The 20365-nt window shown below is 48.7% G+C and overlaps 1 pseudogene; it reads left to right on the forward strand.

Moving 5' to 3' along the window:
- The window catches only part of LOC139582321 (queuine tRNA-ribosyltransferase accessory subunit 2-like), a 101031-nt pseudogene that overhangs the window by 22630 nt on the left and 58036 nt on the right, over window positions 1-20365 (forward strand).

A 20365-nucleotide genomic window follows, 5' to 3' on the forward strand; every position in this document is an offset into this window, starting at 1 on the left:
GTGTACAATACCTTATGAACACCTGCTCTTTCCATGAGATACTTACCAGATGAAAGATATGATCCCTTATTGATGTCACTTTTTAAATCCACTTCAATCAGTCAATATGATGGGGATGAGACAGGTTAAATAATATTTTTTAATCCTTGATACAATTGAGACTTGGATTGTGTATATGTGCCATTCAGAGGCTGAAATAGCAAGACAAAAGATGTAAGTGTCTTTGAACAGGATATGTTTGTAGGTGCCAAGCGCACCAATTTTTGTCAAGAACTGCAACACTGCTGGGTTTTTCACGCTCACCAGTTTCCTGTGTGTATCAAGAATGGTTCACCACCCAAAGGACATCCATCCGTTTGGCCCAACTATGGGAAACATTGGAGTCAACATGGGCCAGCATCCCTGTGGAACACTTTCGACACCTTGCCATGCCCCGACAAATTAAGGCTGTTCTGTGGGCAAAAGGGGAAGGGGGGTTGCAACTCAATATTAGGAAGGTGTTCTTAATGTTTTGTACACTTGGTGTATATACAAGGTGGCAAAAGAGTTCTCCAATGACTCCAATGCTTCCCCCAGTTGTCAAAAAGTAGATCTCTACTTCAGGGCTCCCGAGTGGCGCAGTGGTCTGAGGCATTGCAGCTCAGTGCTAGAGACACTACAGACCCTGGTTCGATTCCAGGCTGTATCAAAACCGTCCGTGATTGGAAGTCCCATAGGGCGTCGCACAATTGGCCCAGCGTCGTCCGTGTTAGGGTTTGGCCGGGGTAGGTCGTCATTGTAAATAAGAATTTGTTCTTAACTGACTTGCCTAGTTCAATAAAGAATAAATAGAATAGCTCATTCCATCTCATCCCACATATGCTCAATTAGTTTGAGATCTGGTGACTGGGCAGGCCATTGTAAGAAGCTGAATTCACTGTCATGTTCATGGAACCATTTCTGGACAATCCTAGCCTTGTGGCATGGGGCATTATCCTGGTGAAAAAATCAATTTGCAGATGGATACACTGCTGCCATGAGAGGGATGCACCTGACTGGCAATGATGTTTAGATATCCTGTGGCATTCATATGTTCCTCCACTTTTATCAAGGGACCCAGTATTTGCCATGAAAACACACCCCACACCATCACCAGCCTGCAATGTTGACAAGCGGCATGATGGATGCAAGTACTCATATGGTTTTCCTCCTATCAGCGTGAAACAGCAGGAAACAGGATTCATCAGACCAGGCAATGTGTTTCCAATTCTCCAGTGTCCAGTGTTTTCGTTCCTTAGCCCACTGCAACCGCAGTTTCTTGTTTTTTGCTGCAAAAAATGGAAGGTCGTCGGCTGCCATACCCCATTCGTGTCGAGGTACGATAAGTTGTGCATTCTTTTTATGTCTTTTTTGGCACCAATGGTGTACTGGATGGTCAGTTGCTTTACACAACACGGGAAACCGTTGAGTGTGAAAAACCTACCAGCATTGCAATTCTTGACACACTCAAAACTACTGCCATACCCTGTTCAAAGGCACTAAAATCTTTTGTCTTGCCCATTCACCCTCTGAATGGCACACATACACAATCCATGTCACAAGGATTTAAAATCCTTCTTTAACCTTTCTCCTCCCCTTCATCTACACTGATTGAAGTGGATTTAACAGGTGACATCAATAAGGGATCATAGCTTTCACACTGTTAGTCTGTCATGGAAAGAGCAGGTGTTCCTAATGTTTTGTACACTCAGTGTATGTATATATATATATATATATATATATATACACACACACTTCTTGGCCTTGAGTCTTCTTCGGTATAACGCTACTAGCTTGGCACACCTGTATTTGGGGAGGTTCTCCCATTCTTCTCTGCAGATCCTCTCAAGCTCTGTCAGGTTGGATGGGGAGGATCACTGCACAGATATTTTCAGGTCTCTCCAGAGATGTTCGATCAGGTTCAAGTACGGGCTCTGGCTGGCCACTCAAGAACTTTCAGAGACTTGTCCCGAAGCCACTCCTGCATTGTCTTGGCTGTGTGCTTAGGGTCGTTGTCCTGTTGGAAGGTGAATCTTCACCCCAGTCTGAGGTCCTGAGCACACTGAAGCAGGTTTTCATCAAGGATTTGTTACGTTACAGCGTTGTTCTGTAGGTGCAATTGATCTGACACGCCCAACGAGGAGAGGTAGGTTACTGAACTTGAAACAGTGAATGCTGAGAGTGTGGAAATAATGCGACAAAGAGGTGCTTTTAGTACAATAGGTAGGCTTACGCATACAAAGCAAAATGACGACCGTTTCCAAATAATCTGTGGGACAACAAATAATTTCATTTTATAAAAAAATATAAACACAAACAAACAGAAATAACACGATATCTAAGGAAGTCTCTAGGTTTTGCTCGCCTGATTTAAAGTCTCTCATGATAAGCTGTAGACCACGCTATCTACCTAGAGTTTTCATCTGTATTTTTCGTAGTTGTCTACATACCACCTCAGACCGACGCTGACACTAAAACCACACTCAATTAGCTGTATTCCACCATAAGCAAACAGGAAAATGCTCATCCAGAGGTGGCGCTCTTAGTGGCCGGGGACTTTAACGCAGGGAAACATAACTCAGTTTTACCTCATTTCTATCAACATGTTAATGTGCAACCAGAGGGAAAAAAACTCTAGACCACCTTTACTCCACACACGGAGACGCGTACAGAGCTTTCCATCGCCCTCCATTTGGCAAATCTGACCATAATTCTATCCTCCTGATACCTGCTTACAAGCAAAAATATAAGCAGGAAGCACCAGTGACTCGGTCTATAAAATAGTGGTCAGTTGAAGCAGATGCTAAATTACAGGACTGTTTTGCTATCACAGACTGGAATATGTTCCGGGATTCTTCCGATGGCATTGAGGAGTACACCACATCAGTCCCAAGCTTATAAGAAATCCCGCTATGCCCTCCGACGAACCATCAAACAGGCAAAGCGTCAATACAGGACTAAGATCGATTCATACTACACTGGCTCCGACGCTCGCCGGATGTGGCAGGGCTTGCAAACTATTACAGAATACAAAGGGAAGCACAGCCAAGAGCTGCCCAGTGACACTAGCCTACCAGACGAGCTAAATAACTTCTATGCTCGTTCCGAGGCAAGTAACACTGAAACATGCATGAGAGCATCAGCTGTTCCAGATGACTGTGGGATCAAGCTCTCCGCAGCCGATGTGAGTAAGACCTTTAAACAGGTCAACATTCACAAGGCCGCAGGGCCAGACAGATTACCAGGACGTGTACTCCGAGCATGCGCTGACCAACTTGCAAGTGTCTTCACTGACATTTTCAACCTGTCCCTGACTGAGTCTGTAATACCAACATGTTTCAAGCAGACCACCATAGTTCCTGTGCTCAAGAACACTAAGGTATCCTGCCTAAATGACTACCGACCCGTAACACTCACGTCTGTAGCCATGAAATGCTTTGAAAGGCTGGTCATGGCTCACGTCACACCATTATTCCAGAAACCCTAGACCCACTCCAATTTGCACACCGCCCCAAAAGATCCACAGATGATGCAATCTCTATTGCACTCAACACTACCCTTTCACACCTGGACAAAAGGAACACCTATGTGAGAATGCTATTCATTGATTACAGCTCAGCATTCAACATCATAGTGCCCTCAAAGCTCATCACTAAGCTAAGGACCTTGGGACTAAACACCTCCCTCTGTAACTGGATCCTGGACTTCCTGATGTGCCGCCCCCAGGTGGTAAGGGTAGGTAACAACACATCTGCCACGTTGTTCCTCAACACGGGGGCCCCTCAAGGGTGCGTGCTCAGTCCCCTCCTGTACTCCCTGTTCACTCATGACTGCACGGCCAGGCACGACTCCAACACCATCATTAAGTTTGTCGATGACACAACAGTGGTAGGCCTGATCACCGACAACGATGACACAGCCTATAGGGAGTAGGTCAGAGACCTGACAGTGTGGTGCAAGGACAACAACCTCTCCCTCAACGTGATCAAGACAAAGGAGATGATTGTGGACTACAGGAAAAGGAGGACCGAGCACGCCCCCATTCTCATCGACGGAGCTGTCGTGGAGCAGGTTGAGAGCTTCAAGTTCCTTGGCTCAGACAGGGGCATATCGCCGCTCTATTGAAGAGAGGGAGGCAGCTAAAGCCCAGGAGCGGTGGTTTGAGGAGGCAGCAAGGAGACGTGGCTGGAAACCCGAAAAGCCTGTGAGTAAACCCCAAAAATTTCTTGGGGGGAGGCTTAAAGGGAGAGTGGCGAAGTCAGGTAGGAAACCTGCGCCTACTCCCTGTACTTACCGTGGAGAGCGAGAGTCCGGGCAGACACCGTGTTACGCAGTAGAGCGCACGGTGTCTCCTGTACGTGTGCATAGCCCGGTGCGGGTTATTCCACCTTCCCGCACTGGTAGGGCTAGATTGAGCATTGAGCCAAGTGCCATGAAGCCGGCTCTACATATCTGGCCACCAGTGCGTCTCCTCGGGCCGGCTTACATGGCACCAGCCTTACGCATGGTGTCCCCGGTTTGCCTACATAGCCCGGTGCGGGTTATTCCACCTCCCCGCACTGGTCGGGCGACGGGGAGTATTCAACCAGGTAAGGTTGGGCAGGCTCAATGCTCAAGGGAGCCAGTACGCCTGCACGGTCCTGTATTTCCGGCGCCACCTCCCCGCTCCAGCCCAGTACCACCAGTGCCTACACCACGCACCAGGCTTCCTGTGCGTCTCCAGAGCCCAGTTCCTCCTCCACGCACTCTTCCTGTGGTGCGTGCCCTCAGCCCGGTACCTCCAGTTCCGGTACCACGCACCAGGCCTATAGTGCGCATCGAGAGTCCAGTGTGCCCTGTTGTTGTTCCCCGCACTAGCCTAAAGGTGCGTGTCCTTAGCCCGGTACCTCCAGTTCCGGCGCCACGCACCAGGCCTATAGTGCGTCTCAGTCGGCCAGAGTCTGCCGTCTGCCAAGCGGCGCCTGAACTGCCCGTCTGCCAAGCGGCGCCTGAACTGCCCGTCTGCCAAGCGGCGCCTGAACTGCCCGTCTGCCAAGCGGCGCCTGAACTGCCCGTCTGCCAAGCGGCGCCTGAACTGCCCGTCTGCCAAGCGGCGCCTGAACTGCCCGTCTGCCAAGCGGCGCCTGAACTGCCCGTCTGCCCAACGGCGCCTGAACTGCCCGTCTGCCCAACGCTGTCTGAACTGTCCGTCTGCCAAGCGCCGCATGAACTGCCCGTCTGTATTGAGCCTTCAAAGCCGCCCGTCTGCCATGAGCCTGCAAAGCCGCCCGTCTGCCATGAGCCTACAGAGCCGTCCGCCAGACAGGAGCCGCTAGAGCCGTCCGCCAGACAGGAGCCGCTAGAGCCTTCCGCCAGACCGGATCAGCCAGAGCCTTCCGCCAGACCGGATCAGCCAGAGCCTTCCGCCAGACCGGATCAGCCAGAGCCTTCCGCCAGACCGGATCAGCCAGAGCCTTCCGCCAGACCGGATCAGCCAGAGCCTTCCGCCAGACCGGATCAGCCAGAGCCTTCCGCAAGACCGGATCAGCCAGAGCCGTCAGCGAGCCATGACCAGCCAGAGCCGTCAGCGAGCCATGACCAGCCAGAGCCGTCAGCGAGCCATGACCAGCCAGAGCCGTCAGCGAGCCATGACCAGCCAGAGCCGTCAGCGAGCCATGACCAGCCAGAGCCGTCAGCGAGCCATGACCAGCCAGAGCCGTCATCCAGCCATGACCAGCCAGAGCCGTCATCCAGCCAGGATACGCCAGAGCCGTCATCCAGCCAGGATCCGCCAGAGCCGTCATCCAGCCAGGATCCGCCAGAGCCGTCATCCAGCCAGGATCCGCCAGAGCCGTCATCCAGCCAGGATCCGCCAGAGCCGTCATCCAGCCAGGATCCGCCAGAGCCGTCATCCAGCCAGGATCCGCCAGAGCCGTCATCCAGCCAGGATCCGCCAGAGCCGTCATCCAGCCAGGATCCGCCAGAGCCGTCATCCAGCCAGGATCCGCCAGAGCCAGCCAACCAGGATCCGCCAGAGCCAGCCAGCCAGGATCCGCCGTCCCTCAGTCCGGAGCTGCCCCTTATCCTGGTGCTGCCCCTTATCCTGGTGCTGCCCCTTATCCTGGTGCTGCCCCTTAGTCCGGTGCTGCCCCTTAGTCCGGTGCTGCCCCTTAGTCCGGTGCTGCCCCTTAGTCCGGTGCTGCCCCTTAATCCAGTGGGGTTAATTTGGAGGGTGGCCATTTGGAGGAGGCTACGAAAGCGGGTAGTGACTATGGTGGGGTGGGAACCACGCCCAGAGCCTGAGCCGCCACCGTGGATTGATGCCCACCCAGACCCTCCCCTAGACTTTTTGGTGGTGCGTCCGGAGTTCGCACCTTGAGGGGGGGGGTTATGTCACGTTCCTGACCTGTTTTCTATTGTTTTGTATGTGTTTAGTTGGTCAGGGCGTGAGTTGGGATGGGCAGTCTGTGTTTGTTCTATGTGGGAGTGTGTTGGTTAATTAGCCTTATATGGTTCTCAATCAGGGACAGGTGTTATTCATTTCCTCTGATTGAGAATCATATATAGGTTGGCTGTTCTCACTGTTTGTTTGTGGGTGATTGTCTTCCGTGTCTGTGTCTGTGCACCACACGGGACTGTTTTCGGTTTGTTCGTTTTATGTAGTCTATTCCTGTTCGTGAGTTCTTTCGTGTGTTTATGTAAGTTCCATGTTCAGGTTTCGTCTACGTCGTTTTCTTATTTTGTAAGTTATTCAAGTGTTCTTCGTGTTTCGTCTTTATTTAATAAATTCATTATGTCATCATACCTCGCTGCGTATTGGTCCACCGATCCTTCTCTCCTCTCCTCGTCCGAGGAGGAGGAGGAGCTAGAGCACCGTTACAATAACGATGTTCATTATGACCAAACAGTTATATTTGTGTTTCATCAGACCAGAGGACATTTCTCCAAAAAGTACGAGCTTTGTCCCCATGTGCAGTTGCAAACCGTAGTCTGGCTTTTTTTATGGCGGTTTTGGAGCTGTGGCTTCTTCTTTGCTGAGCGGCCTTTCAGGTTATGTCGATATAGGACTCGTTTTACTGTGGATATAGATACTTTTGTACCTGTTTCCTCCAGCATCTTCACAAGGTCCTTTGCTGTTATGGGATTGATTTGCACTTTTCGCACTACAGTACGTTCATCTCTAGGAGACAGAATGCGTCTCCTTCCTGAGCGGTATGACGGCTGCGTGGTCCAATGGTGTTTATACTTGCGTACTATTGTTTGTACAGATGAACGTGGTACCTTCAGGCGTTTGGAAATTGCTCCCAAGGATGAACCAGACTTGTGAAGGTCTACAATTGTTTCTTAGGTCTTGGCTGATTTCTTTTGATTTTCCTATGATGTCACGCAAAGAGTCACTGAGTTTGAATGTAGGCCTTGAAATACATCCACAGGTACCTCCATTTTCTGGAATTTTCCAAGCTGTTTAAAGGCACAGTCAACTTAGTGTATGTAAACTTTTGACCCACTGGAATTGTGATACAGTGAATTGAATTATAAGTGAAATAATCTGTCTGTAAACAATTGTTGGAAAAATGACTTGTGTCATGCACAAAGTGGATGTCCTAACCGATTTGCCAAAACTATAGTTTGTTAACAAGAAATGTGTGGAGTGGTTGAAAAACAAGTTTTAATGTCTCCAACCTAAGTGTATGTAAACTTCCGACTTCAACTGCATATCACCCCCTCTGGTTCCTTCCCTAGGCATCATTGTTTCTGTTCCCGTGTCTTGTCTTCCCGACTCTCATTGCACATCGTTACACTAATGAACTTGAAGCAGCAAGAATGATTTGCAGGTAGAGACAAATAAATTGGTAATCAATTATTGGAAAGGAAAATGTGCAGCTCTCACTCACCATGATTTGCGTACGTTTCGCCTTTTCCTCTTCAATGATTATACCTTTTGTTGATTGCACCTCAACTCACGTTGGTTGAGCGCCCTCCACTTCTTTCCATTATTGATATTTAAATCCAATCTAAGTTTATTGGTTGCGTACACAGAGTTGCAGGTGCAGTGAAATGCTTGTGTTTCTAGCTCCAACAGTGCAGTAATAATACCTAGCAATGACATAATCCAAAAAGTTTAAAAAAAAGAAAGAAATAAATGTTATAAAGAGCAATATATACACTGAGTGTACAATACCTTATGAACACCTGCTCTTTCCATGAGATACTTACCAGATGAAAGATATGATCCCTTATTGATGTCACTTTTTAAATCCACTTCAATCAGTCAATATGATGGGGATGAGACAGGTTAAATAATATTTTTTAATCCTTGATACAATTGAGACTTGGATTGTGTATATGTGCCATTCAGAGGCTGAAATAGCAAGACAAAAGATGTAAGTGTCTTTGAACAGGATATGTTTGTAGGTGCCAAGCGCACCAATTTTTGTCAAGAACTGCAACACTGCTGGGTTTTTCACGCTCACCAGTTTCCTGTGTGTATCAAGAATGGTTCACCACCCAAAGGACATCCATCCGTTTGGCCCAACTATGGGAAACATTGGAGTCAACATGGGCCAGCATCCCTGTGGAACACTTTCGACACCTTGCCATGCCCCGACAAATTAAGGCTGTTCTGTGGGCAAAAGGGGAAGGGGGGTTGCAACTCAATATTAGGAAGGTGTTCTTAATGTTTTGTACACTTGGTGTATATACAAGGTGGCAAAAGAGTTCTCCAATGACTCCAATGCTTCCCCCAGTTGTCAAAAAGTAGATCTCTACTTCAGGGCTCCCGAGTGGCGCAGTGGTCTGAGGCATTGCAGCTCAGTGCTAGAGACACTACAGACCCTGGTTCGATTCCAGGCTGTATCAAAACCGTCCGTGATTGGAAGTCCCATAGGGCGTCGCACAATTGGCCCAGCGTCGTCCGTGTTAGGGTTTGGCCGGGGTAGGTCGTCATTGTAAATAAGAATTTGTTCTTAACTGACTTGCCTAGTTCAATAAAGAATAAATAGAATAGCTCATTCCATCTCATCCCACATATGCTCAATTAGTTTGAGATCTGGTGACTGGGCAGGCCATTGTAAGAAGCTGAATTCACTGTCATGTTCATGGAACCATTTCTGGACAATCCTAGCCTTGTGGCATGGGGCATTATCCTGGTGAAAAAATCAATTTGCAGATGGATACACTGCTGCCATGAGAGGGATGCACCTGACTGGCAATGATGTTTAGATATCCTGTGGCATTCATATGTTCCTCCACTTTTATCAAGGGACCCAGTATTTGCCATGAAAACACACCCCACACCATCACCAGCCTGCAATGTTGACAAGCGGCATGATGGATGCAAGTACTCATATGGTTTTCCTCCTATCAGCGTGAAACAGCAGGAAACAGGATTCATCAGACCAGGCAATGTGTTTCCAATTCTCCAGTGTCCAGTGTTTTCGTTCCTTAGCCCACTGCAACCGCAGTTTCTTGTTTTTTGCTGCAAAAAATGGAAGGTCGTCGGCTGCCATACCCCATTCGTGTCGAGGTACGATAAGTTGTGCATTCTTTTTATGTCTTTTTTGGCACCAATGGTGTACTGGATGGTCAGTTGCTTTACACAACACGGGAAACCGTTGAGTGTGAAAAACCTACCAGCATTGCAATTCTTGACACACTCAAAACTACTGCCATACCCTGTTCAAAGGCACTAAAATCTTTTGTCTTGCCCATTCACCCTCTGAATGGCACACATACACAATCCATGTCACAAGGATTTAAAATCCTTCTTTAACCTTTCTCCTCCCCTTCATCTACACTGATTGAAGTGGATTTAACAGGTGACATCAATAAGGGATCATAGCTTTCACACTGTTAGTCTGTCATGGAAAGAGCAGGTGTTCCTAATGTTTTGTACACTCAGTGTATGTATATATATATATATATATATATATATACACACACACTTCTTGGCCTTGAGTCTTCTTCGGTATAACGCTACTAGCTTGGCACACCTGTATTTGGGGAGGTTCTCCCATTCTTCTCTGCAGATCCTCTCAAGCTCTGTCAGGTTGGATGGGGAGGATCACTGCACAGATATTTTCAGGTCTCTCCAGAGATGTTCGATCAGGTTCAAGTACGGGCTCTGGCTGGCCACTCAAGAACTTTCAGAGACTTGTCCCGAAGCCACTCCTGCATTGTCTTGGCTGTGTGCTTAGGGTCGTTGTCCTGTTGGAAGGTGAATCTTCACCCCAGTCTGAGGTCCTGAGCACACTGAAGCAGGTTTTCATCAAGGATTTGTTACGTTACAGCGTTGTTCTGTAGGTGCAATTGATCTGACACGCCCAACGAGGAGAGGTAGGTTACTGAACTTGAAACAGTGAATGCTGAGAGTGTGGAAATAATGCGACAAAGAGGTGCTTTTAGTACAATAGGTAGGCTTACGCATACAAAGCAAAATGACGACCGTTTCCAAATAATCTGTGGGACAACAAATAATTTCATTTTATAAAAAAATATAAACACAAACAAACAGAAATAACACGATATCTAAGGAAGTCTCTAGGTTTTGCTCGCCTGATTTAAAGTCTCTCATGATAAGCTGTAGACCACGCTATCTACCTAGAGTTTTCATCTGTATTTTTCGTAGTTGTCTACATACCACCTCAGACCGACGCTGACACTAAAACCACACTCAATTAGCTGTATTCCACCATAAGCAAACAGGAAAATGCTCATCCAGAGGTGGCGCTCTTAGTGGCCGGGGACTTTAACGCAGGGAAACATAACTCAGTTTTACCTCATTTCTATCAACATGTTAATGTGCAACCAGAGGGAAAAAAACTCTAGACCACCTTTACTCCACACACGGAGACGCGTACAGAGCTTTCCATCGCCCTCCATTTGGCAAATCTGACCATAATTCTATCCTCCTGATACCTGCTTACAAGCAAAAATATAAGCAGGAAGCACCAGTGACTCGGTCTATAAAATAGTGGTCAGTTGAAGCAGATGCTAAATTACAGGACTGTTTTGCTATCACAGACTGGAATATGTTCCGGGATTCTTCCGATGGCATTGAGGAGTACACCACATCAGTCCCAAGCTTATAAGAAATCCCGCTATGCCCTCCGACGAACCATCAAACAGGCAAAGCGTCAATACAGGACTAAGATCGATTCATACTACACTGGCTCCGACGCTCGCCGGATGTGGCAGGGCTTGCAAACTATTACAGAATACAAAGGGAAGCACAGCCAAGAGCTGCCCAGTGACACTAGCCTACCAGACGAGCTAAATAACTTCTATGCTCGTTCCGAGGCAAGTAACACTGAAACATGCATGAGAGCATCAGCTGTTCCAGATGACTGTGGGATCAAGCTCTCCGCAGCCGATGTGAGTAAGACCTTTAAACAGGTCAACATTCACAAGGCCGCAGGGCCAGACAGATTACCAGGACGTGTACTCCGAGCATGCGCTGACCAACTTGCAAGTGTCTTCACTGACATTTTCAACCTGTCCCTGACTGAGTCTGTAATACCAACATGTTTCAAGCAGACCACCATAGTTCCTGTGCTCAAGAACACTAAGGTATCCTGCCTAAATGACTACCGACCCGTAACACTCACGTCTGTAGCCATGAAATGCTTTGAAAGGCTGGTCATGGCTCACGTCACACCATTATTCCAGAAACCCTAGACCCACTCCAATTTGCACACCGCCCCAAAAGATCCACAGATGATGCAATCTCTATTGCACTCAACACTGCCCTTTCACACCTGGACAAAAGGAACACCTATGTGAGAATGCTATTCATTGATTACAGCTCAGCATTCAACATCATAGTGCCCTCAAAGCTCATCACTAAGCTAAGGACCTTGGGACTAAACACCTCCCTCTGTAACTGGATCCTGGACTTCCTGATGTGCCGCCCCCAGGTGGTAAGGGTAGGTAACAACACATCTGCCACGTTGTTCCTCAACACGGGGGCCCCTCAAGGGTGCGTGCTCAGTCCCCTCCTGTACTCCCTGTTCACTCATGACTGCACGGCCAGGCACGACTCCAACACCATCATTAAGTTTGTCGATGACACAACAGTGGTAGGCCTGATCACCGACAACGATGACACAGCCTATAGGGAGTAGGTCAGAGACCTGACAGTGTGGTGCAAGGACAACAACCTCTCCCTCAACGTGATCAAGACAAAGGAGATGATTGTGGACTACAGGAAAAGGAGGACCGAGCACGCCCCCATTCTCATCGACGGAGCTGTCGTGGAGCAGGTTGAGAGCTTCAAGTTCCTTGGCTCAGACAGGGGCATATCGCCGCTCTATTGAAGAGAGGGAGGCAGCTAAAGCCCAGGAGCGGTGGTTTGAGGAGGCAGCAAGGAGACGTGGCTGGAAACCCGAAAAGCCTGTGAGTAAACCCCAAAAATTTCTTGGGGGGAGGCTTAAAGGGAGAGTGGCGAAGTCAGGTAGGAAACCTGCGCCTACTCCCTGTACTTACCGTGGAGAGCGAGAGTCCGGGCAGACACCGTGTTACGCAGTAGAGCGCACGGTGTCTCCTGTACGTGTGCATAGCCCGGTGCGGGTTATTCCACCTCCCCGCACTGGTAGGGCTAGATTGAGCATTGAGCCAAGTGCCATGAAGCCGGCTCTACATATCTGGCCACCAGTGCGTCTCCTCGGGCCGGCTTACATGGCACCAGCCTTACGCATGGTGTCCCCGGTTTGCCTACATAGCCCGGTGCGGGTTATTCCACCTCCCCGCACTGGTCGGGCGACGGGGAGTATTCAACCAGGTAAGGTTGGGCAGGCTCAATGCTCAAGGGAGCCAGTACGCCTGCACGGTCCTGTATTTCCGGCGCCACCTCCCCGCTCCAGCCCAGTACCACCAGTGCCTACACCACGCACCAGGCTTCCTGTGCGTCTCCAGAGCCCAGTTCCTCCTCCACGCACTCTTCCTGTGGTGCGTGCCCTCAGCCCGGTACCTCCAGTTCCGGTACCACGCACCAGGCCTATAGTGCGCATCGAGAGTCCAGTGTGCCCTGTTGTTGTTCCCCGCACTAGCCTAAAGGTGCGTGTCCTTAGCCCGGTACCTCCAGTTCCGGCGCCACGCACCAGGCCTATAGTGCGTCTCAGTCGGCCAGAGTCTGCCGTCTGCCAAGCGGCGCCTGAACTGCCCGTCTGCCAAGCGGCGCCTGAACTGCCCGTCTGCCAAGCGGCGCCTGAACTGCCCGTCTGCCAAGCGGCGCCTGAACTGCCCGTCTGCCAAGCGGCGCCTGAACTGCCCGTCTGCCCAACGGCGCCTGAACTGCCCGTCTGCCCAACGCTGTCTGAACTGTCCGTCTGCCAAGCGCCGCATGAACTGCCCGTCTGTATTGAGCCTTCAAAGCCGCCCGTCTGCCATGAGCCTGCAAAGCCGCCCGTCTGCCATGAGCCTACAGAGCCGTCCGCCAGACAGGAGCCGCTAGAGCCGTCCGCCAGACAGGAGCCGCTAGAGCCTTCCGCCAGACCGGATCAGCCAGAGCCTTCCGCCAGACCGGATCAGCCAGAGCCTTCCGCCAGACCGGATCAGCCAGAGCCTTCCGCCAGACCGGATCAGCCAGAGCCTTCCGCCAGACCGGATCAGCCAGAGCCTTCCGCCAGACCGGATCAGCCAGAGCCTTCCGCCAGACCGGATCAGCCAGAGCCTTCCGCAAGACCGGATCAGCCAGAGCCGTCAGCGAGCCATGACCAGCCAGAGCCGTCAGCGAGCCATGACCAGCCAGAGCCGTCAGCGAGCCATGACCAGCCAGAGCCGTCAGCGAGCCATGACCAGCCAGAGCCGTCAGCGAGCCATGACCAGCCAGAGCCGTCAGCGAGCCATGACCAGCCAGAGCCGTCATCCAGCCATGACCAGCCAGAGCCGTCATCCAGCCAGGATACGCCAGAGCCGTCATCCAGCCAGGATCCGCCAGAGCCGTCATCCAGCCAGGATCCGCCAGAGCCGTCATCCAGCCAGGATCCGCCAGAGCCGTCATCCAGCCAGGATCCGCCAGAGCCGTCATCCAGCCAGGATCCGCCAGAGCCGTCATCCAGCCAGGATCCGCCAGAGCCGTCATCCAGCCAGGATCCGCCAGAGCCGTCATCCAGCCAGGATCCGCCAGAGCCAGCCAACCAGGATCCGCCAGAGCCAGCCAGCCAGGATCCGCCGTCCCTCAGTCCGGAGCTGCCCCTTATCCTGGTGCTGCCCCTTATCCTGGTGCTGCCCCTTATCCTGGTGCTGCCCCTTAGTCCGGTGCTGCCCCTTAGTCCGGTGCTGCCCCTTAGTCCGGTGCTGCCCCTTAGTCCGGTGCTGCCCCTTAGTCCGGTGCTGCCCCTTAATCCAGTGGGGTTAATTTGGAGGGTGGCCATTTGGAGGAGGCTACGAAAGCGGGTAGTGACTATGGTGGGGTGGGAACCACGCCCAGAGCCTGAGCCGCCACCGTGGATTGATGCCCACCCAGACCCTCCCCTAGACTTTTTGGTGGTGCGTCCGGAGTTCGCACCTTGAGGGGGGGGTTATGTCACGTTCCTGACCTGTTTTCTATTGTTTTGTATGTGTTTAGTTGGTCAGGGCGTGAGTTGGGATGGGCAGTCTGTGTTTGTTCTATGTGGGAGTGTGTTGGTTAATTAGCCTTATATGGTTCTCAATCAGGGACAGGTGTTATTCATTTCCTCTGATTGAGAATCATATATAGGTTGGCTGTTCTCACTGTTTGTTTGTGGGTGATTGTCTTCCGTGTCTGTGTCTGTGCACCACACGGGACTGTTTTCGGTTTGTTCGTTTTATGTAGTCTATTCCTGTTCGTGAGTTCTTTCGTGTGTTTATGTAAGTTCCATGTTCAGGTTTCGTCTACGTCGTTTTCTTATTTTGTAAGTTATTCAAGTGTTCTTCGTGTTTCGTCTTTATTTAATAAATTCATTATGTCATCATACCTCGCTGCGTATTGGTCCACCGATCCTTCTCTCCTCTCCTCGTCCGAGGAGGAGGAGGAGCTAGAGCACCGTTACAATAACGATGTTCATTATGACCAAACAGTTATATTTGTGTTTCATCAGACCAGAGGACATTTCTCCAAAAAGTACGAGCTTTGTCCCCATGTGCAGTTGCAAACCGTAGTCTGGCTTTTTTTATGGCGGTTTTGGAGCTGTGGCTTCTTCTTTGCTGAGCGGCCTTTCAGGTTATGTCGATATAGGACTCGTTTTACTGTGGATATAGATACTTTTGTACCTGTTTCCTCCAGCATCTTCACAAGGTCCTTTGCTGTTATGGGATTGATTTGCACTTTTCGCACTACAGTACGTTCATCTCTAGGAGAATGCGTCTCCTTCCTGAGCGGTATGACGGCTGCGTGGTCCAATGGTGTTTATACTTGCGTACTATTGTTTGTACAGATGAACGTGGTACCTTCAGGCGTTTGGAAATTGCTCCCAAGGATGAACCAGACTTGTGAAGGTCTACAATTGTTTCTTAGGTCTTGGCTGATTTCTTTTGATTTTCCTATGATGTCACGCAAAGAGTCACTGAGTTTGAATGTAGGCCTTGAAATACATCCACAGGTACCTCCATTTTCTGGAATTTTCCAAGCTGTTTAAAGGCACAGTCAACTTAGTGTATGTAAACTTTTGACCCACTGGAATTGTGATACAGTGAATTGAATTATAAGTGAAATAATCTGTCTGTAAACAATTGTTGGAAAAATGACTTGTGTAATGCACAAAGTGGATGTCCTAACCGATTTGCCAAAACTATAGTTTGTTAACAAGAAATGTGTGGAGTGGTTGAAAAACAAGTTTTAATGTCTCCAACCTAAGTGTATGTAAACTTCCGACTTCAACTGCATATCACCCCCTCTGGTTCCTTCCCTAGGCATCATTGTTTCTGTTCCCGTGTCTTGTCTTCCCGACTCTCATTGCACATCGTTACACTAATGAACTTGAAGCAGCAAGAATGATTTGCAGGTAGAGACAAATAAATTGGTAATCAATTATTGGAAAGGAAAATGTGCAGCTCTCACTCACCATGATTTGCGTACGTTTCGCCTTTTCCTCTTCAATGATTATACCTTTTGTTGATTGCACCTCAACTCACGTTGGTTGAGCGCCCTCCACTTCTTTCCATTATTGATATTTAAATCCAATCTAAGTTTATTGGTTGCGTACACAGAGTTGCAGGTGCAGTGAAATGCTTGTGTTTCTAGCTCCAACAGTGCAGTAATAATACCTAGCAATGACATAATCCAAAAAGTTTAAAAAAAAGAAAGAAATAAATGTTATAAAGAGCAATATATACACTGAGTGTACAATACCTTATGAACACCTGCTCTTTCCATGAGATACTTACCAGATGAAAGATATGATCCCTTATTGATGTCACTTTTTAAATCCACTTCAATCAGTCAATATGATGGGGATGAGACAGGTTAAATAATATTTTTTAATCCTTGATACAATTGAGACTTGGATTGTGTATATGTGCCATTCAGAGGCTGAAATAGCAAGACAAAAGATGTAAGTGTCTTTGAACAGGATATGTTTGTAGGTGCCAAGCGCACCAATTTTTGTCAAGAACTGCAACACTGCTGGGTTTTTCACGCTCACCAGTTTCCTGTGTGTATCAAGAATGGTTCACCACCCAAAGGACATCCATCCGTTTGGCCCAACTATGGGAAACATTGGAGTCAACATGGGCCAGCATCCCTGTGGAACACTTTCGACACCTTGCCATGCCCCGACAAATTAAGGCTGTTCTGTGGGCAAAAGGGGAAGGGGGGTTGCAACTCAATATTAGGAAGGTGTTCTTAATGTTTTGTACACTTGGTGTATATACAAGGTGGCAAAAGAGTTCTCCAATGACTCCAATGCTTCCCCCAGTTGTCAAAAAGTAGATCTCTACTTCAGGGCTCCCGAGTGGCGCAGTGGTCTGAGGCATTGCAGCTCAGTGCTAGAGACACTACAGACCCTGGTTCGATTCCAGGCTGTATCAAAACCGTCCGTGATTGGAAGTCCCATAGGGCGTCGCACAATTGGCCCAGCGTCGTCCGTGTTAGGGTTTGGCCGGGGTAGGTCGTCATTGTAAATAAGAATTTGTTCTTAACTGACTTGCCTAGTTCAATAAAGAATAAATAGAATAGCTCATTCCATCTCATCCCACATATGCTCAATTAGTTTGAGATCTGGTGACTGGGCAGGCCATTGTAAGAAGCTGAATTCACTGTCATGTTCATGGAACCATTTCTGGACAATCCTAGCCTTGTGGCATGGGGCATTATCCTGGTGAAAAAATCAATTTGCAGATGGATACACTGCTGCCATGAGAGGGATGCACCTGACTGGCAATGATGTTTAGATATCCTGTGGCATTCATATGTTCCTCCACTTTTATCAAGGGACCCAGTATTTGCCATGAAAACACACCCCACACCATCACCAGCCTGCAATGTTGACAAGCGGCATGATGGATGCAAGTACTCATATGGTTTTCCTCCTATCAGCGTGAAACAGCAGGAAACAGGATTCATCAGACCAGGCAATGTGTTTCCAATTCTCCAGTGTCCAGTGTTTTCGTTCCTTAGCCCACTGCAACCGCAGTTTCTTGTTTTTTGCTGCAAAAAATGGAAGGTCGTCGGCTGCCATACCCCATTCGTGTCGAGGTACGATAAGTTGTGCATTCTTTTTATGTCTTTTTTGGCACCAATGGTGTACTGGATGGTCAGTTGCTTTACACAACACGGGAAACCGTTGAGTGTGAAAAACCTACCAGCATTGCAATTCTTGACACACTCAAAACTACTGCCATACCCTGTTCAAAGGCACTAAAATCTTTTGTCTTGCCCATTCACCCTCTGAATGGCACACATACACAATCCATGTCACAAGGATTTAAAATCCTTCTTTAACCTTTCTCCTCCCCTTCATCTACACTGATTGAAGTGGATTTAACAGGTGACATCAATAAGGGATCATAGCTTTCACACTGTTAGTCTGTCATGGAAAGAGCAGGTGTTCCTAATGTTTTGTACACTCAGTGTATATATATATATATATACACACACTTCTTGGCCTTGAGTCTTCTTCGGTATAACGCTACTAGCTTGGCACACCTGTATTTGGGGAGGTTCTCCCATTCTTCTCTGCAGATCCTCTCAAGCTCTGTCAGGTTGGATGGGGAGGATCACTGCACAGATATTTTCAGGTCTCTCCAGAGATGTTCGATCAGGTTCAAGTACGGGCTCTGGCTGGCCACTCAAGAACTTTCAGAGACTTGTCCCGAAGCCACTCCTGCATTGTCTTGGCTGTGTGCTTAGGGTCGTTGTCCTGTTGGAAGGTGAATCTTCACCCCAGTCTGAGGTCCTGAGCACACTGAAGCAGGTTTTCATCAAGGATTTGTTACGTTACAGCGTTGTTCTGTAGGTGCAATTGATCTGACACGCCCAACGAGGAGAGGTAGGTTACTGAACTTGAAACAGTGAATGCTGAGAGTGTGGAAATAATGCGACAAAGAGGTGCTTTTAGTACAATAGGTAGGCTTACGCATACAAAGCAAAATGACGACCGTTTCCAAATAATCTGTGGGACAACAAATAATTTCATTTTATAAAAAAATATAAACACAAACAAACAGAAATAACACGATATCTAAGGAAGTCTCTAGGTTTTGCTCGCCTGATTTAAAGTCTCTCATGATAAGCTGTAGACCACGCTATCTACCTAGAGTTTTCATCTGTATTTTTCGTAGTTGTCTACATACCACCTCAGACCGACGCTGACACTAAAACCACACTCAATTAGCTGTATTCCACCATAAGCAAACAGGAAAATGCTCATCCAGAGGTGGCGCTCTTAGTGGCCGGGGACTTTAACGCAGGGAAACATAACTCAGTTTTACCTCATTTCTATCAACATGTTAATGTGCAACCAGAGGGAAAAAAACTCTAGACCACCTTTACTCCACACACGGAGACGCGTACAGAGCTTTCCATCGCCCTCCATTTGGCAAATCTGACCATAATTCTATCCTCCTGATACCTGCTTACAAGCAAAAATATAAGCAGGAAGCACCAGTGACTCGGTCTATAAAATAGTGGTCAGTTGAAGCAGATGCTAAATTACAGGACTGTTTTGCTATCACAGACTGGAATATGTTCCGGGATTCTTCCGATGGCATTGAGGAGTACACCACATCAGTCCCAAGCTTATAAGAAATCCCGCTATGCCCTCCGACGAACCATCAAACAGGCAAAGCGTCAATACAGGACTAAGATCGATTCATACTACACTGGCTCCGACGCTCGCCGGATGTGGCAGGGCTTGCAAACTATTACAGAATACAAAGGGAAGCACAGCCAAGAGCTGCCCAGTGACACTAGCCTACCAGACGAGCTAAATAACTTCTATGCTCGTTCCGAGGCAAGTAACACTGAAACATGCATGAGAGCATCAGCTGTTCCAGATGACTGTGGGATCAAGCTCTCCGCAGCCGATGTGAGTAAGACCTTTAAACAGGTCAACATTCACAAGGCCGCAGGGCCAGACAGATTACCAGGACGTGTACTCCGAGCATGCGCTGACCAACTTGCAAGTGTCTTCACTGACATTTTCAACCTGTCCCTGACTGAGTCTGTAATACCAACATGTTTCAAGCAGACCACCATAGTTCCTGTGCTCAAGAACACTAAGGTATCCTGCCTAAATGACTACCGACCCGTAACACTCACGTCTGTAGCCATGAAATGCTTTGAAAGGCTGGTCATGGCTCACGTCACACCATTATTCCAGAAACCCTAGACCCACTCCAATTTGCACACCGCCCCAAAAGATCCACAGATGATGCAATCTCTATTGCACTCAACACTGCCCTTTCACACCTGGACAAAAGGAACACCTATGTGAGAATGCTATTCATTGATTACAGCTCAGCATTCAACATCATAGTGCCCTCAAAGCTCATCACTAAGCTAAGGACCTTGGGACTAAACACCTCCCTCTGTAACTGGATCCTGGACTTCCTGATGTGCCGCCCCCAGGTGGTAAGGGTAGGTAACAACACATCTGCCACGTTGTTCCTCAACACGGGGGCCCCTCAAGGGTGCGTGCTCAGTCCCCTCCTGTACTCCCTGTTCACTCATGACTGCACGGCCAGGCACGACTCCAACACCATCATTAAGTTTGTCGATGACACAACAGTGGTAGGCCTGATCACCGACAACGATGACACAGCCTATAGGGAGTAGGTCAGAGACCTGACAGTGTGGTGCAAGGACAACAACCTCTCCCTCAACGTGATCAAGACAAAGGAGATGATTGTGGACTACAGGAAAAGGAGGACCGAGCACGCCCCCATTCTCATCGACGGAGCTGTCGTGGAG

Source organism: Salvelinus alpinus, chromosome 8, assembly GCF_045679555.1.
Source record: "Salvelinus alpinus chromosome 8, SLU_Salpinus.1, whole genome shotgun sequence".
Lineage (NCBI taxonomy): Eukaryota > Metazoa > Chordata > Actinopteri > Salmoniformes > Salmonidae > Salvelinus > Salvelinus alpinus.